This window comes from Natator depressus, chromosome 2, assembly GCF_965152275.1.
Source record: "Natator depressus isolate rNatDep1 chromosome 2, rNatDep2.hap1, whole genome shotgun sequence".
Lineage (NCBI taxonomy): Eukaryota > Metazoa > Chordata > Testudines > Cheloniidae > Natator > Natator depressus.
In genome coordinates this window covers 70737245-70754938 of record NC_134235.1, presented here as the reverse complement: position 1 = coordinate 70754938, position 17694 = coordinate 70737245, and the positions used below count along the sequence as shown (strand labels likewise).

The following is a 17694-nucleotide window of genomic DNA, read 5'->3' as shown; positions in this document are numbered from 1 at the left end:
TGTTAGTGGGAGCTACAGCCCACTTCGTAGGAGGAATTCCCAGTGTGGGCTCCAAAACCTCCTTCTGAATCCAGTCATATAGTTCCAGGTCTTGGAATTGACACATGATATCAAATTATTGCAAATCTGCTGTGATTTAAATTCCTGGGAAGTGATGATTCTCTTCTCCCCCACTCCCCTTCCTTTCCACTTGAAACAAACAAAAACAAAGGAAAAACCCCATCCTAGGTTACGAGAAGGTAAAGGTCACAAGGATAAACTCTCAAAAAGAAGAAACATTCACATTTAAGGCTGCATATACAATCTTTACTGATTCTGTTATGTGTAGGCATTGCTGTACAGTCTTTAATTACACAATCGTCATACTTCTCAGATAATACAGTACGATGTTTTACAGTTTCTTTCTTGACAACCTTGGATTCAACCTTCTCTCTCTTTTGAAGGAGTTAGTTCATAGCTGGGCAGTGAACATGCTTGAGCTTTTGGGGGGGGGGGGACGTGATTATGCAATGGAACTGTTATTTGTATCACTGTAGTATCTAGGGACCCTGGTCATGGACCAGAACACCAGCTGCTGAACAAAAAGATGGTCTGTGTCCCAAAGAACTTACACTCTAAATATAAGATAAGAGACAACAGATGATAAAACATAGACAGATGGAGTACAAGGAAAAAATGAAATATTGATCAGCATAGCCTTACCACACCAGCAGCCTAACTGTTGTCTAATTTTCTGTAGGAATCAGAGAGAAGAGATCTTTAAGGGGGGTGTTGAAGGATAATGAGGTAGTTCTGTGGACTTTCATGGGGAGCTCCTCACAAGTGTCGAGGGGTAGCATGGGAGAAAGAATGAAGGTGTTTGTTTGAAAATGGAACATGTGGGCAACAGAGGCTGCATCATGGGCTGATCAAAGGCAGTGGTCAACATCTTGATAGTGAATGAGAGGTGATAGGGTGAGGATAGGCTGTGAAAGGGCTTGAAAGCAGAGGCCTCATCTATAGTAGGAATTTATATCGGTGTATATATACATCTTTCAGATGTGAAAAATCTACACCTTTGAGAGATGTAGCTATTCTAACCTAACCCCTGATGGAAGAATTCTTCTGTCAGTCTAGCTACTGTCTCTTTCAGAGATGGAATACCTATGCTGATGGGAGAATCACTCCTGTCAGCATAGGTAGTGTGCAAGCACCACAGATTTATAAGTGTAGACAAGCCCAAAGAGAAGTAGCTTATGTTGGATGAGATAGAGAAGGGATTTGTATACGCTTTAAAAAAAACACAAAGGGTTAAATCTTCAAACATCACCTCAGTTTTTGCACCTCTGAATTGTGTATACAAACAATTTCTGGGTGTAAGATCAGTCAGTTGTGTTTCTGTATACCTAATTTGTTGGTTCAATAAGTTAGATATCTAAATTACTTTATCAGAACCCATACAATTGCAGGTGCAAAATTCCACTTCCAGTTATTTGTATTCCCAAAGTGGCAGACTCAAAAAGAGAGGTTCTTGAATTTTACAGCCAATATGGAATCCTGCATGACAGTTGCATATTATTACTACCAGTGCCTAGAAGTAGCTTCCTAAATTACGATTCACTCATAATGCTCTTACTCTTATGCCAAAAACTGGCACAGAAATAACACAGAAATAGGTGTTCCATGTTCTAGACAGAGAATATTGGGCCAGAATTCCTAGAGCTGTTGAGCTCTTCAATGGAGGAACAAATATGTCTTAGATTTTCAGTACGTTGTGGTCACAATTCACCAATTTAAAATGTGAGTCCATATGAGAAGCAACTGAAAGACCTGTATCGATCCTACCAATCTCATTTTGAACAGCATAGGAAAATACAGCTCAAACGGTACATCTTTACAAGCGATATTTTCTTACAAATCAGTTTCGCTTCAGGCCAAGACCATAGTCCCCAGACAACATAGATCAATTTGACTAACAAAACTTTTGTTGAATTTGATAAATGTGAGAAATGTAGCACAATGGCTATAGATTTTTTTAAAGGCTTTTGATACTGTAATCACACCATTCTATCAAATAAACTGTCACTGCAGGGCAGTCATGGGCGTTATTTATGCTGGTTGAGGTCTTATCTGTCTAGCGGGAAACAGACTGTAATATCACACATTCCCGTATCAGGTTATGCAATGGTGAGGAATATCAGAGCACCACTAGCAATGTGACAAATACTCTAAATATAATTTAGGTAGGCAGTGAACTATCCTGGTCTCCGCTTGTGTGCTCACAGATTCTATAGGCACCTTTACTGTAACTTCTCCTTCTGGTTTGTTGGCTTTATCTGGCATTAGGTAGATACCATTGATAAGCATTAACATTGGGTCTGTGATCAGAAAACCATGCATCCTTGGAAACGTGCCACAATGTGTCATGATGATCTGTTGCTCATGCTGTTGCTTGTTATTGTGTATAGCATCTGAATTAGAATATATATTTTAAAACCCCATTGTTAATACATACCTTTCATTTTTATGAGTGAATACTGAAGAGCCCTGAGCTGATTAAACAGTATTGAAAAGATATCTACACAAATTGGGTAGTGTTGAGCACAGAACAACAAAAATGATCAGTGGCTAGAGGAAATGACAGAGGAGAATATTATAAGGGCTATGTATAACCAGATGAAGCAATGGCTAATGGGGACATAACTGCCTACATCAGAATGATATAAACACTAAGGTTGAAAAAAAGCTTTAGGCTGCTCTAACTTACACTGGCTACTTGTGGCCCTACGGGCCATTGTGGCAATTGGGCATAGCCAAAATATTATTGTCACACCTCTTCTTCCCTGGCCATATCCCCACTATTTAATGGCTCTTAGCTTTGTCCTTGCTCTGTGTGACCTAGATATGCCCCTTATACAAAGGGAACTCTCCAGGTATTTGGTTATGATGGCTTTGCTAGCAGAGTGGTACAGGGCACTTAGAAGCCAGAAGCTGGTATATCAGCTGACCCAGGATCTGGGGATTACAAAATAGGCTAATCTGCTCTCTAGTGTCCAGCTATGGCACATCCATGCAGTTAAGTGAAGGAATCATAGGGTCATCTGGAAAAGGTGACCATGATCCTGGGAGATGAGGTCTGAATCTAGTGGAAGTGAAATTGGAGGTTTCACTGACAGCGCAAGGGGAGAGGTGAACCAGTGCTGGTGGGCCCCTGCTGGGGCTATAAGTATGACTCCAGCCTGGTCCTGTCTTATTTTTAGCAATACCTTGGAAAAGTGTAGAGGAACGTTCTGGACCACATTAGTAAAAAGGCATCTGTCATGGAACTCAGTCTGTAGCCCTGTAGGAGCAGAACTGCTGACACTTTTGGTTGGACTTTGTCACAAATAGATCTACTTGTGGAAACTCCCACCAGTTCTAGTTGCTGAGTCTGCTATGTCCAGTCCTGCCTGCAGCGATGTTCTTGCGACTAGTCCCTCATTGACTAGGGAAGGGAAAGAGGACTGTATAGTGTTCCCCAGAAGCAGTTCTCTGAACTTTTCCATGGAGCCCCATAAATTAAAATCCTACCATCCCAGCAGACCTTGTTGGATAGCAATATGCAGCTGCAAATCCCCTGTCTAATAAATCTTTCTGCCAGCTAAGTCCAGACTTTTAGCACCCTTTGATTTGGGAGTGGCAGCCTGGTGCCATTGATGCTTCCTGGTGCCTTGACCTTCTCATAAACAAACTAGAGAAATGCAACCTAGATGGATCTACTATAAGGTGGGTGCAAAACTGGGTGGAAAATCGTTCCCAGAGCGTAGTTATCAGTGGCTCACAGTCATGCTGGAAGGGTATAACGAGTGGGGTCCCGCAGGGATCAGTTCTGGGTCTGGTTCTGTTCAATATCTTCATTGATGATTTAGATAATGGCATACAGAGTAAACTTATAAATTTTGTGGACAATATGAAACTGGGAGGGGTTGCAAGTGCTTTGGAGAATAGAATCAAAATTCAAAATGATCTGGACAAACTGGAGAAATGGTCTGAAGTAAATAGGATGAAATACAATAAGGACAAATGCAAAGTACTCCATTTAGGAAGGAACAATCAGTTGCACACATACAAAATGGGAAATGACTGTCTAGGAAGGAGTACTGCGGAAAGAGATCTTGGAGTCATAGTGGACCACAAGCTAAGTATGAATCAACAGTGTAATGCTGTTGCAAAATAAGCAAACATTCTTCTGGGATGTATTAGCAGGAGTGTTATAAGCAAGACACGAGAAGTAATTCTTCCATCTACTCCGCACTGATTAGGCCTCCACTGGAGTATAGTGTCCAATTCTGGGCTCCACATTTCAGGAAGGATGTGGAAAAATTGGAGAGAGTCCAGAGAAGAGCAACAAAAATGATTAAAGGACTAGAAAATATGACCTATGGGGGAAGATTGAAAAAATGGGTTTGTTTAGTTTGGAAAAGAGAAGACTGAGAGGGGACATGATAAGTTTTCAAGTATGTAAAAGGTTGTTACAAGGAGGAGGAAGAAAAATTGTTCTCCTTAACCTCTGAAGATAGGACAAGAAGCAATGGGCTCAAATTGCAGCATTTAGGACATTCGGAAAAACTTCCTAACTGTCAGGGTGGTTAAGCACCGGAATAAATTGCCTAGAGAGGTTGTGGAATCTCCATCATTGGAGATTTTTAAGAGCAGATTAGACAAACACCTGTCACGATAATACTTAGTCCTGTCATGAGTGCAGGGGACTGGACTAGATGACCTCTCGAGGTCCCTTCCAGTTCTATGATTCTGTGCTCTCTACCGTTAGCTGCTGTCACAAGTAATGAGCCTGCTGGTGGGTGAGTACATAGATACTCTAAGCCTTGGGAGGGCAAGTGGGTAACTGTGGTACCAGAGATTGAATCACTGGCAATGGTGATCAGGGCATACCTTGGTAGAAAAACCCCAAAGGGAGAAACAAGACCAAAACCTTTTTTTAGTTCTGTTTTTTTTTTAAAACTTACTAACTATCCTAAGATCTAGACTTTTTGTTTGTGTGTATATACACTACATTACACAAAGGCTGAGAGAAGAACTGCTCTGGTATAAAACTGAGTTCCAACAACAGTAGCGGGCGGTCAGAAGGAACTGAGGGGGCTGGGGCAGCTCTGCCTTTATACTTGCGTGCAGAGGCACATGGTAGCGGGCAGCTTAAGCTTCCCAATGGGCATCCCTGAGGGAAAAAGTTTCTGATGGCCATACACTGGGCACACAGACACCAAGAGTGGAATGTACATGTGCAATCACTCAAGGAACAAACAACATTTCTTCTTTCCTGGCATATAGACTGTCATAAATATAAAGGGAAGGGTAACCACCTTTCTGTATACAGTGCTATAAAATCCCTCCTGGCCAGAGGCAAAACCCTTTCACCTGTAAAGGGTTAAGAAGCTAAGATAACGTCGCTGGCACCTGACCCAAAATGACCAATGAGGGGAAAAGATACTTTCAAATCTGGAGGGGGGAAACAAAGGGTTCTTTCTGTCTGTGTGATGCTTTTGCCAGGAACAGATCAGAAATGCAAGCCTTCCAACTCCCGTTAAGTTAGTAAGTAATCTAGCTAGAAAATGCATTAGGTTTTCTTTTGTTTAATGGCTGGTAAAATAAGCTGTGCTGGAGGGAATGTATATTCCTGTTTTTGTGTCTTTTTGTAACTTAAGATTTTGCCTAGAGGGATTCTCTATGTTTTGAATCTGATTACCCTATAAGGTATTTACCATCCTGATTTTACAGAGGTGATTCTTTTATCTTTTCTTTAATTAAAATTCTTTTTTTAAGAACCTGATTGATTTTTCACTGTTCTTAAGATCCAAGGATTTGGGTCTGTGTTCACCTGTACTAATTTGTGAGGATTATTATCAAGCCTTCCCCAGGAAAGGGGGTATAGGGCTTGGGGGGATATTTTGGGGGAAGACGTCTCCAAGTGGTCTCTTTCCCTGGTCTTTGTTTAAAACGCTTGGTGGTGGCAGCATACGGTTCAAGGACAAGGCAAAGTTTCTACCTTGGGGAAGTTTTTAACCTACGCTGGGGAGAATAAGGTTAGGGGGTCTTTCATGCGGGTCCCCACATCTGTACCCTAGAGTTCAGAGTGGGGAAGGAACCTTGATATAGACTGGTTTCATTTCATTCTTCATAGCGGTCTAATAACACTAGCACAGAGCACAATATTAATTCTGAACAGTTTGCACTAATTGTTTCAAACTTGTGCTGAGATGAACAAGAAGAGTTGATATTTTGCATGAACTGAATCTGCAGGAAGGTGAGTAATTTGTACTACAAACACCTGTATCTAATGAGATGGGTGATTATTGAAATACATTATTTGTGAAAGTGCTTTGTCTCTTTTGTTTACATAATTTTGCTACAATGAATTCCCCAATTGTTTGACGGTTCAATTAATTTATCATAGGACTAGAATTAGAATAACTGAACTATTGCTACAGGGTTCTCCAGGTAGGGCAACGAATGCAGATCATTTCTATCACACAAACATGAAATATACAACTTTGTTTTAGGGTTACCATATACAGATGTTCTAACATAGCTACAGTATTTGCATGAGAAACAGATGGTTTTAACATAGTTAGCAGTTATCATATACATTTGTTCTAACATAGCTACAGCATTTGCATGATTAACAGATGATCTTACTTTACAGCACTGATATTCAGCATATCCTTCCTCACACCTTGACATCATGGGCCTGTACACTTTTTCCTTAGAAACCCCAATTCTCTTTAGATTTGCCCCAAATTTTGTCAACATGGTCCACGTTTCAGACAAATTGTACTTACCATATAGCTCCAAAAAGACCATTTTAAGAATCAGGGAGTAGTGGTCCAATACGTTCTCCTTTTGATTGTTAGTTGCAGACCCGCACATTAAGATATCTCCCCCTACTGGACAATTGTAGAAATTCATTGGACTTTCTCCCACTACTAGAATAATTTGTATACTTACCTAACCCTTAGATATCAAGTGAAGGGTTTACTTTTAATCATTCTAAATTCATGAGCCAGTTGTCGTACAGCATTAGCCACAGTAGTGACTCTTTGTTGTAAATGATTGTTAGTTTGAGTCTGTAAATTCACAAAGAATCACATCATGATGATGATACAATTTGTGTAAGAGTAGTGCTGGGTGATGCACCACATCAGCAGAAGTGGTTACTCCTTCTCCGAGTATGAACAGTCACAAGTCATTCTTCCCATGCTTACCCTGAAATGGGATGGAGTAACAGACACTAGTAAGAACAGAAGGAACACTTAAGAGGATGAAGAACATCCAGGATGATATATCAATTCACAACATAAATGTCTTAACTCACTTCTCCTGCTTGTAATATTAATGCCACATGGAAACAGCAGTTGGCTAAGAGAAACAGAGGCACTTCATTGCTGGAAAACTGGCAATTTAGAATGCTGATACATCCTCAAATGTGTCATCAAATCCTGAATGCAAAAGGAGAATAAGAAAAGAAAGAAACTTCCATGAAATCCTGTTTTAATACACAGATGTTCACAATAAAACCATCAAATACAAAGACCAGGATCACAAATACCACTTTTTCCAATCGGAGAAATAGAAACTGATGTGATGTACCCACTTCTTCCAAATCCTCTAGAGGTAGATGACAACTCTCCATGTTTCCTGCCATAGGCCTTGCAGGAAAATTTCTTCCTAACTACAAATCTGTGTCCAGATTATCCTTGCATATGATCTCCCCTGCTCTGCAGAGGATGGGGGTCCAGATCAGACACCTTCTCTCAATGATACCCTCCACTCCCTCTGATTCCTGCATCTCTTCCAGGTGGCAGACTGTGGGATTGGCAGCAAGTGCAGGTTGTAGTGTCTCCCCCACTAGCTCCACATAACTTACCCTCTCTGGAGTAGCACTACCTTTTATTAGTATCTCCTTTTTTATGGATCTCCTCCATGTTTGGGGAACCCCTACCCTTTCAGGGAGACATAAGGGAGTAGTCATTGCCAAGAGTATCAATTGGACCAAAAGTCCATAGCTTTTGTGGTCCAGGGCACAGAGCTTTGGGGGGTCTTCTAGTTCCTCAGGGCAGCTTTTACTTACCACTCACAATATTTGGGAGAGAAATTTCATGAGGAACTGGTCTTGTTGAGTCCCCCACCCCATGCCTCTATACATCTAAGGCTACTTTTCAATAGTTTCTCCACAAGAGGGGATGCTCTGGGCCTCAGAAATCTGTACTAAACATTAAGCATATGCAGGCATATTATCAGAAGTTTGCCTATCACGTAAGGAACAACAATTATGTGCCCAATTTTGTAGTGGAAAAACATAGCCTTGTCAAGCCTATGCAGACTGGGAAGAAACTCAAAAGTTTGCATCAGTTGTTTCCAGAAATAGATTTTGAAATTCATGAATTTCAAAGGATAGAAAATTATTTGGACACTAACAGTATTTAGTGATAAAAAGGAGGTGATGGCCACAGTTTTCAGAAGAGTTTTCTCTTTGGGGTGGGGAAAGAATGTCTAAGCTTTTGGATGGCTGGTTTGATTCACCCAGTGCCTGACTTCCAGAAGTGCTGATTACTGATAGCTGGAGCAGGGGAGCAGAAAAGCTGAATATTTGAGGCAAGACAAATGTGGGAAGGGATGGAAGGAGTCAAGAGCTGTGTAAAGGACTGTAGGAGGATAATTCCAGCACAATAGAGTAAAAATGGTTTAAAACTGATGTAAGAAAAAGGGGAAACCAGGACTAGCTGTGTTAGGATTAACTAGTGAATATAGTTTTCCATTGCAAATATACAGCTATCCCAATTTAAACTCATGTGCTGCTTCTCTGTAAACCCAGGCTTGCAGAAAATGGGTTGTAGACCACCAAGAGGAGCAGTGCAGAGATGAGCTCTTATCCACCGCCCCTTCTCCTTTCCTGCCACATTCACATCAGGTCAATTTAAATCCTAACACTACTAAATAGGAAGGTATTGTTTTAAAAGCAATCAAGAATGTAAATACAAAAAACAATGGGCAAAATTGCCTCTCTATCAGTGTCTGCCATCTCCAAGGAATGCCTCTGTGGGGGTGGGCTCTATGGGTGGAGATGGTTCATGGCAATGGAAACAGGTTCTCTTTGTGGCATTCTCCTCCCACCAACCCAAGAGGGGATTTCCTTTGTAATCCACTTCTAACTCCTTTATTCTCTCAGCAACATGAACACGCTGGCAGCAAGGGAGTTCTAGGGGAAGTCACTGGTAGAGTTGTCCATCAAAGCACAGAAACAAGGAAAGCCAGGAGGCACTGCAGAGACACAGGACCTTCATGTGATGACTCTGACATGCCCTAAAGTCTGTGTGGATCCAAGCATTCTTTGCTCTAAAGGGCATGTAGGGCAGTAAGTTTTGAATGAATGTAAGTTACGAATGTATGAAGGAACAATATAGTCTTTGGAACAAGTAATAGACATACTAACTGACCCTGTGCATCAGTTTAAGGGAAAAATGAAGATTTTAATATCGTAATTAAAGAGGCCTGGTATCTGTGCTAAAAATGTTTGTGTAGAGTCTTGCCTTTAATTTATCAAATCAGGCTTAAAAGTAGAAAGAACAGGAAATGTGGGGTTTTTTTTCGAAAGCCATCATTATTTTGTCACCTGGATACGTTGTGAGTCACCAGAAAACCTGGAAACAGGCTCATAGGAGGTAATAGTAATACATTTTTGGCTGCTGAGCATTCTTTCTCAAACACAACTACTTAAAGAGTGAGCTGCAGCTGAAAATAAAATGTGACTGGCTTAATCATCTCCCTTGCTAACATGGATTTAGAGTCTGAATAGCAACAAGACTTTGGTTTTGCCATTCATTTTTTTTTCCACGTGAGTCAGATTGCGAGCCCTAGGTGCTTTGCCTAAAGTATTCAGTGAGCACAAATAAGGAATATATTCAAAGAAAATCAGGACCAGTTTACTAATGAAAAAGGTGACAGTAGTTTTAACAAATCATAGACACACATAGTTTAAGCAGTTCTATGTATGTGATTTAGCACAGGCTGACTTAATTGTCTACTGTACTATGAAACTAACCATTTGCTTCCTAAACAACGCTGGAGGCTTCAATTCAGTTGCTGCCCAAACTGTACCTTGTTCACACAATGTTAATCCCTTTAATCGTTAATAAAGAAAAAGAAGATTCTTGTCCATGATTAAATACGTGCCAAAGTACATTGTCAGATGAGCTGTCTCCATGCTACCATACTCTAATGCATTTCTATTGCTAAATACCTTTAAGCCAACACATGCGCTCTTGGGTAAAATGCCCTGATATTCATAAGCTTTAAAACCATTGAGTAAGGCCCGTAAAGTCAAGGAGGTTTTAATGTCTTTGATGCCAACAATTTTCCTGCAACCCTGGAGTCCACAGTGTATTTTTATTTCAGTCATCCATTTGTAGTCCGAGCACAGAGTGTATGTCAGAGCTGTGCTGCTGCCCTTTTTTTTTTTTTTTTTGGCTATCCATTGTAAGCCTCAGGCACTGTGAATCCTAAATGCATGTTCTTTTGTGAGGAAAGTGTGACAACAGGCTCTTTTTATTTAAAAAAAAAATAGAAAAGGATTCTCAGGTAGTTCATACAGGAGAACATATGAACTGACTACAGTTTTAACTAGCATTCTCCAGCTGATACCCCAATTCAGAATCTCTGTAAGTTATTATGGGCAGCTCAGTTCATGAACAGCTGTACATTAATAACATTCATAAGTGAAAATCAAAAGTTTTATGCGTTCCAAATTTTATCTCTGCCAGATAACATACAGTAGCTCTTCCTGTTTAAGAGAAAATGTTGTGTTCTCAGGAATGGGTATCAAGATGTACATTTTTATTAATTTAACCACAGCTAAATGAATGTGTATGTTAATTTAAAATATCAGTTAAATATCAGTTAAATTAATGTGTATGTTAAGTTAAAATATCAGGCAAATACTTGTGCCATTGAGGCATGAATGTCTTATTCTTTGTGAATTATTACCCTGAAGTCTGGTGGCGAGTTGTGGTGGGTTATGGAAAAGAACTTCAGGGGCTTATCTCATTTGCATAGGCACAGCCACCCTGCCTAGATGGTCACTTTGGCTGCTGTAGGAGCCCCAGTTTCTCTGTTATTGGGGTGGGAAGAATAAACTGTTATTATCCTGATTATGTGAATCAAGGACAGTGGAACTGTAATTGGCCTTTTGTTACGATGAGGGACTCACCATCAACTAAGCAGCACTCACTAGGCAAGGGTCATGGGTTCCAAAACCCAGTGAAGAGGGGGAGGGGCAGTATAAGTATTAATGTTTGGTGGTATGGGCCCCTGGTGAGGGTCCTACGTGCCAATTGCGCCTTCTTCTCTCTCCACTGTGGAATACCAGAGCTAGTTTTGATTCTATTAGGAGTCTAGTTACAGGCTGCTGAGCTGAATTCACTTTGGGCCAGTGGTGTACCAGCACTGAGGCTCCCCTGCTGCAAGCTGAAATCACTAAAGAACTAAAATTACTAAGAGCTTAAATCATTGAGTGTTGTGTTAAGTTGGCGGGGGGGGGGGGGGCTGAAGATATATTGCGGAGCAGTTTGTGGGATGGCTGGAGCGGCTGGTGGAGTGGAGCAGTTCACGGGACAAGTGGAGCAGTTCACGGGACAAGTGGAGCAGCTTGGGGGACAGCTGGTGGAGCAGAGCAGTTTGCAGAATGGCTGGAGCGGCTCACGGGACGGCTGGTGGAGCAGAGCGATTCGTGGGACGGCTGATGGAGCGGAGCGGAGCCCCATGGACAGGTAGGGCAGTCGGCTTCGGACCATGTAAGGTGCCCCGTAACCCCCCCATTTCCACCCAGGTTGAGAGGTAAAACTCTGCAGATAAACTTTCAAACTCTGGGGCTGCACTGACCAGGGACAGAGACTTTTGGGTTGTTGGACTTTTGGGATTTTGGATACTTTTGGGTTGCTGGACTCAAGAACCAAAGGGAAAGGACATGGCCCAATTTGCTTGGGGTGGGTTTTTGCTCATGGGTTGTGTTACGAATCCTGTTGGTGGTGTTTCCCCAACATAATGCCACATTGTTTCTCTCTGTTATTAAAAGGCTTTTGCTACACTCAGACTCTGTGCTTGCGAGAGGGGAAGTATTGCCTCTTAGAGGCACGCGGAGGTGTGGTATATATTTGTCCCAGGTCACCGGTGGGGGCTCGAGCCGGTTTTGCATTGTGTTGTTGGAATGGAACCCCTAGATACTGAACCCGGCCCTTGTTGCTGCCAACTCTGATGGGCAGAAGGGTTACACTTAGAATTGAAGTTTGGATTCGAGGGTATTGATATGGTTTTCAGAAAGAGTATTTATAAGAGGCAGTATGGTGTAAGGAAATGAGCACAGGACAGCTAAATCAGAAACTCCATAAATTCTAATCCTCTCTCTGCCACTAACCCTGCAGTATGATCTTTGATAAATCATGTAACATCTGCTTCTTTCATTCCCCATCTGTAAACTGAGGTTAATACTTACTTTGTGATGGCCCATGGGGGTTGAGAAAATGAGCTCATTGAGCTAGCACAAGTATAAATAGTAGTGTAGCCATGGTGGCATGAGCACTGGTGGCATGGCGAGTACAAGTCTTGTGCCATTGCTGCTATCACGGCCACACTGCTGTGTATACTCGGGCTTGCTCAATGAGCGAATGTGTGAATGCGAGCTGGGAATCATATCCCAGGCTCGTAGTGTAGACATAGCCTATACGGAGTGCTGGGTGGTAGCAGTGTGCTGTGTCAGAATAAAATCCTTTATATTTCCATTGCAAATTCAGGGTCCAACCCTGCTGTGGCTGAAGTTAATGGGGAAAAAAAAAGTGAAGTGCTAAGCCCCCAACTCCTGCTGGTTTCAATAATCTGTAACCCACAGTATTGACCCTCTTACATTTCTCTTTATGGTTTATTAGATGACACCTAGTAAAACAATATAGCCCAGAAACTTTTTCTTCTTAAGATGATGCTGATCCTATCTCTCCAGCAATCTGCTGAAACCTCTGTATAGATTTGGCACGTCTGTAAAGGTTCAATGATCTGAGCGAGCAACAATGTTTGGATCAGGTATGAGAAGGGTAGGAAAAGAAGTACTTTGAGAGGTAACTGACAGCAACGACAGGTTTGGGTCCAAGGAGAACTGTTGTAGTCGGAGGAGGGAAGAAGGAGGGAGGAGCTGGGAGAAGTAGATATTTTGTATGAAATATGGCAATTTTGTATTCCAATCGATATTCTTGCATTCAAAAAAAATCACTCATCTAGCTTCACAACTTGATGAGAATGGCCTTCAAAACCTTATAGTTTGGATATATCTAAAGTTCAAACAGATCAAAGTGATCTAAGAGAACAATGATGCAAACATAAATCTAATAATATAAGATCTGCAATAAAATCCTGGCCCCTTGCTCATCTCTGGAAGCCTTTGGCAACACCCAACTTTCATGCATGAGAAAGTTGGATGTCATTCTAAAAGTTTGATCATTTTAGCCACTCTGAAAGTCAGTCAAAATTATGAAAATGTACATGAACATCTTCTAGTTAGACATGTTTGAATAGGTACTATTCTTCTCCTGGCTTTTCATCTATTACATGCTTCATAGACTTCTGCAATGACAGTAGACTAGCAAAATAATGTGTTTCTGCTCTATGCGCACAAAAGCAATGATACCTGACCTCTGAGGAGGCTTATGGTTCACTTGTGCCAGAATCTAACTTTCTGTAGAAAGCGAAAGCTTGAAATATTCCCATTTTACAAGCAACACATAAATAAATACATAAATAAAAGGAATCTCTAACACTGTTAAGCTAGGGTTTCTCATGAAATTTGCAGTATTGTACAAAACGTCACTAAATCAGAAATAAACTTTCTTTAAAATCTTTCCTACGCTTTTCAGGCTAGATGGTGGCCTCCAGCATGGTCCTTTTGCTCTGCTCTGCTACAGCAGTCAAGCTGGCTTAATTGGGGAAAGCTGATATCTCTTGCTACGCAACCCCCTCCCAGTACCCACAGAGGGCATGGTAGGTCATTTTCTTGGGTGGACCCAGTGACTGGCAGGTTCCCAAGCTCTGTATAGTTCACAGGAGATCCAAGTGTTCTGGAGGACTGAGCTACTGGCTTCCTGTACTTAGGGTTAGAGTGGGGAGTAGAAAGGAACCCCCAGCCCCAGCCAGAAAAAAATTCCATGAGCCAGATCCTGGCCTCTTCTGTGGGCTATTTTGCTCCCCTTTAGTGGCACAAAGCAGCCAGCAGACCTGCTCCATTCGGATTCCCTCTAAATTCAGGAATCTTGAGGTATTGTACTATCCCCAAAGTAGCTCAATATGCTGCCCCTTTCCTGGTCCCTGCTGAAGGGACATGTCTGGAAGAACAGGGTCATGGCTGGGTTGCTAAGCTAACTACAACTGCCAGAACAGCCTTTAAGGTTGTGGAAGCTGGCCTGAGGTTGCTGAACTCCTTCCCCATGACTGACCTGGTGGCTAGTCTCCGGATGGGGCCAGGGGGAGATGGGGTGCATAGAATTGTCTGTGTAGCTCAGACACAGCTCAGGATCTGGGCCCATGATTCCAATGTATTAAAATAAGCAATACAGAACAGAATGCTGCTTGGTAAGTGCACAATGCACATCTTGCCTTGAATCTTATGATTTCTGTGCCAAAGTTAATAAAAATTTATGATTTACTCAGGTCATTGTTGACCTGGGGTCATAGTTTGAAATGCTACAGTATAAAGCAGTGCATTCCCAATCTTACTGTGCCTAGCCTAGATTGCTCCCTTTCCTGAATTACTTTCTTTTATATGTACAAAAGATTGTATTCAGTATTCTAGAGTTTGAATAAAGTTTACAGATTTGATTATATTTTAAACTTTATTTTATCTCACTTACTGGAAAATGCGCAGCTTTTTGTTGATAGCTTAAATTAATAATCTTGAAACTTAATGTCCTGTTAGGATGCTTTCTGGGGATATCGAGGCTTGTGAGGCACCTTGCGGCCTCCTGCCCTTGGCATGAGGGAGTTTGTCTGTACCTGCTGGGGGGGTCAGCTCCCCAATTCCACTGGCCATAGGCACACCATTTTAAGCCTCACAGGCCCCACTGTCTCTCTCTCGGTTAACAATAGGCACACTCCAGCTCTTGAGCCCCACAAGCATCTCCATGGAGTGTCTAGCCACTGGTCCAGTGGACCCTGGCAGTATTCACAGATTCGCTGCTTTTAAAGAAACAGTCCACCCCAGCTGACCAGTTCCACCTCAAATCCCCACTCCACTTACCACAGAGCATTTAGATATGTTTACAGTGAAAACAAGTACACATTTATTATAGAAAGCATAGAGATTCAAATAATAGCACGTAGAAGTATTGGAGACAAATGGTTACATATAAAACAAAATAATAACATGCATTCTAGAACCTAGACATAATTAACAAGACACTCCCATCTCTTGTAGAATATTATTCTTTCAAAATCCTTAGTGTTTTACAGCCAGGCTGACTGTGATCCTCCTTTTATAAAACAAATGCTGTTAGCTTGCCTTCTTGGTGAAGGATTCTGTGTTTTGCTGTATCTCCCAGATATACCCTAACAATTTGTTGTCTTTCATCATAAACAGGACACCCTCTGCTGTTTGTGTTAGCCTGTGAATTTCCTTTCTTGTAGATTTCACAATCTTTTCTCTTGTCTGTGGCTCATTATGCAAATAGGCCTACACCATGAGACCAACAATACATTCATGACCAGACAGAAGATAAGCAGCTGTTACATCTTGCCTGAAAGGAACGTGTCTGAGGCACATCACCTCCTGGGGACCTGCCTAAGCTTTAAGACTTTAAGAACATAAGATACATAACTCCTTAAATATTATGTGCACATAGATTCCCCATGATTATGATAACCAGTGGGCTACTGGCGCTCGGTAGAGATCTCATGCCCTCCTTCGGTAAACCATGAATATAGCTGGGGATCCCTGTAAAACCCTGTGCATTCCCAGTGTTACCCTGAAATTTAGGCTTTGGGGCACCCCTAGAATAACCTGCCTATTGCCCTCTTAATCTGCTCCCTGGAGACCCATACCTCAGGAAGTAGTCAAGGAATCGTTTGAAGACACATATATAACCTTCCAATAAAGTGAATGACGCAGGCAATATTCTTTCCAAAACAAAGTAACTACTAATCCCTGCTACAATGGAATCTAACGATAGAAATTAGACACAAATTCCTCATTGCAAGTTAAAGAGCATCTAAACTGCAATGGCATACAATTGAAATGATCCCAAGTGGAAGTAGTTTGCTACAGATGGCCAGTCTGCAATGAATTACTGACAGCAGTTCTTAAACTAAAGTATACGTTTTACACAGGTAAATATCAATTAACACACACACATATACACACACACACACATATTTCAAGCCTATGCATCCTAATACTATACTATATGCTAAACTATAGTTTTAAAAGAACAAACAAGCTTACACTATCTGTTGATTCCGCTGTGTTGTTTACTGTAGCTGCTGATTGCTGCCACTATTACTATAGCTACTTAGTCAGCTATTGTTGCCTCTTGGCTCACTCTCAGCAGCTTCTCTTGCTCTGTACTGTTGCAGCTTTGAATCTATTCTTTTCTTTTCTCCAGCAGCCACTCTTCTAACTCCTTTCCAGCAGCTCTTCTCACCAGCACCTAACTGACCTCTGCCTGCTTATTGTCTGCCTTTTATACTGTCCTCACTGTCAGGTCTTTGTCTGGGAATGTTTGCTGCTGCCAGAAAAAGCAGCCCTACGCTAGCCCAGACTGGAGCTGTTTGTTCTCTTCTTGGCTTCGTGCCAATACCCTTTCACCTAATTTTTGTACTGCACATGTTCATTGTCAAGCATTTTTTTTTCTTTCTGCACATGCTCACTACTGTTGTTTATATCAGAGTTATGACCTTGCCCTTCTCTGTTTTTGCCAAGGTTCCATCTTAGAAATCCTTGGCTTTCTGCCAATTAACTGAATTTTTCACCCCCACTTTTTGAACTGGGCATGCTCAGTAATCTCTCAGCTCTGGTCATGCAGCCTTCAATATCCAATGGTAAGTGACCTGCAGCTTTCAGTTAGTGAAGTGACTCTTGCTTATTCAAGAGGGAAGCCAGAGACAGAAAATGGAGTCTGAGGGAGTCCGGGGAATTCTTGGCTGGCACCAAGAGGTCACACAATTATTTGTTTCAAGTTTTCCTAGTTGTGGTTGATTTTTCTTCCTAAAGCTACAAAAACTATTCCTCTAATTTTATGTGGATTAATAGCCACATAAAATTAAGTAGTATTTAATCACAGAAGAGAGAGGATGCGGAAAGATTAGCTTTGCCTTGCTTTTGATATTACTGTTTAGCAACGCACATTTTTTTTTTTGTTGGCATCAGGCTCGTCTTCAACTGCACAGCTTGAAAAATGGGCTACTCGTTATGTAAATCTGAAACTTTCCCCATGATTTCCAAGGCATAATATATCCAGTTTTTTCTCTGATAACTTATTTTCCTCAGATGCTTTGGCTCTTTCAGTTTTTTGCTACTATTACTTATTATTTATAATTTTTGACCAAACAAGAATGCCTGCCATGTCTCAGAAACAAGACACTGAGTCATTTTTACAACAAATTGAGCCCTCTCTTTTGTTTGTAAATTATCTG

The 17694-nt window shown here is 41.4% G+C and overlaps 1 protein-coding gene and 1 long non-coding RNA gene across 2 annotated transcripts in view; one reads left to right on the top strand and one right to left on the bottom strand.

Annotated features, from left to right (window-relative positions):
- SNTG1 (syntrophin gamma 1) overlaps positions 1 to 17694 on the top strand; it is an 814219-nt gene that overhangs the window by 226717 nt on the left and 569808 nt on the right. The gene's annotated exons all lie outside the window — the stretch shown is intronic.
- On the bottom strand, positions 788 to 16835 carry LOC141982379 (uncharacterized). The gene is made up of 3 exons (XR_012638049.1): positions 16505 to 16835; positions 7349 to 7472; positions 788 to 7239 (listed from the first exon to the last, which is right to left on the bottom strand). It is a non-coding gene; the product is annotated as an uncharacterized LOC141982379 (long non-coding RNA).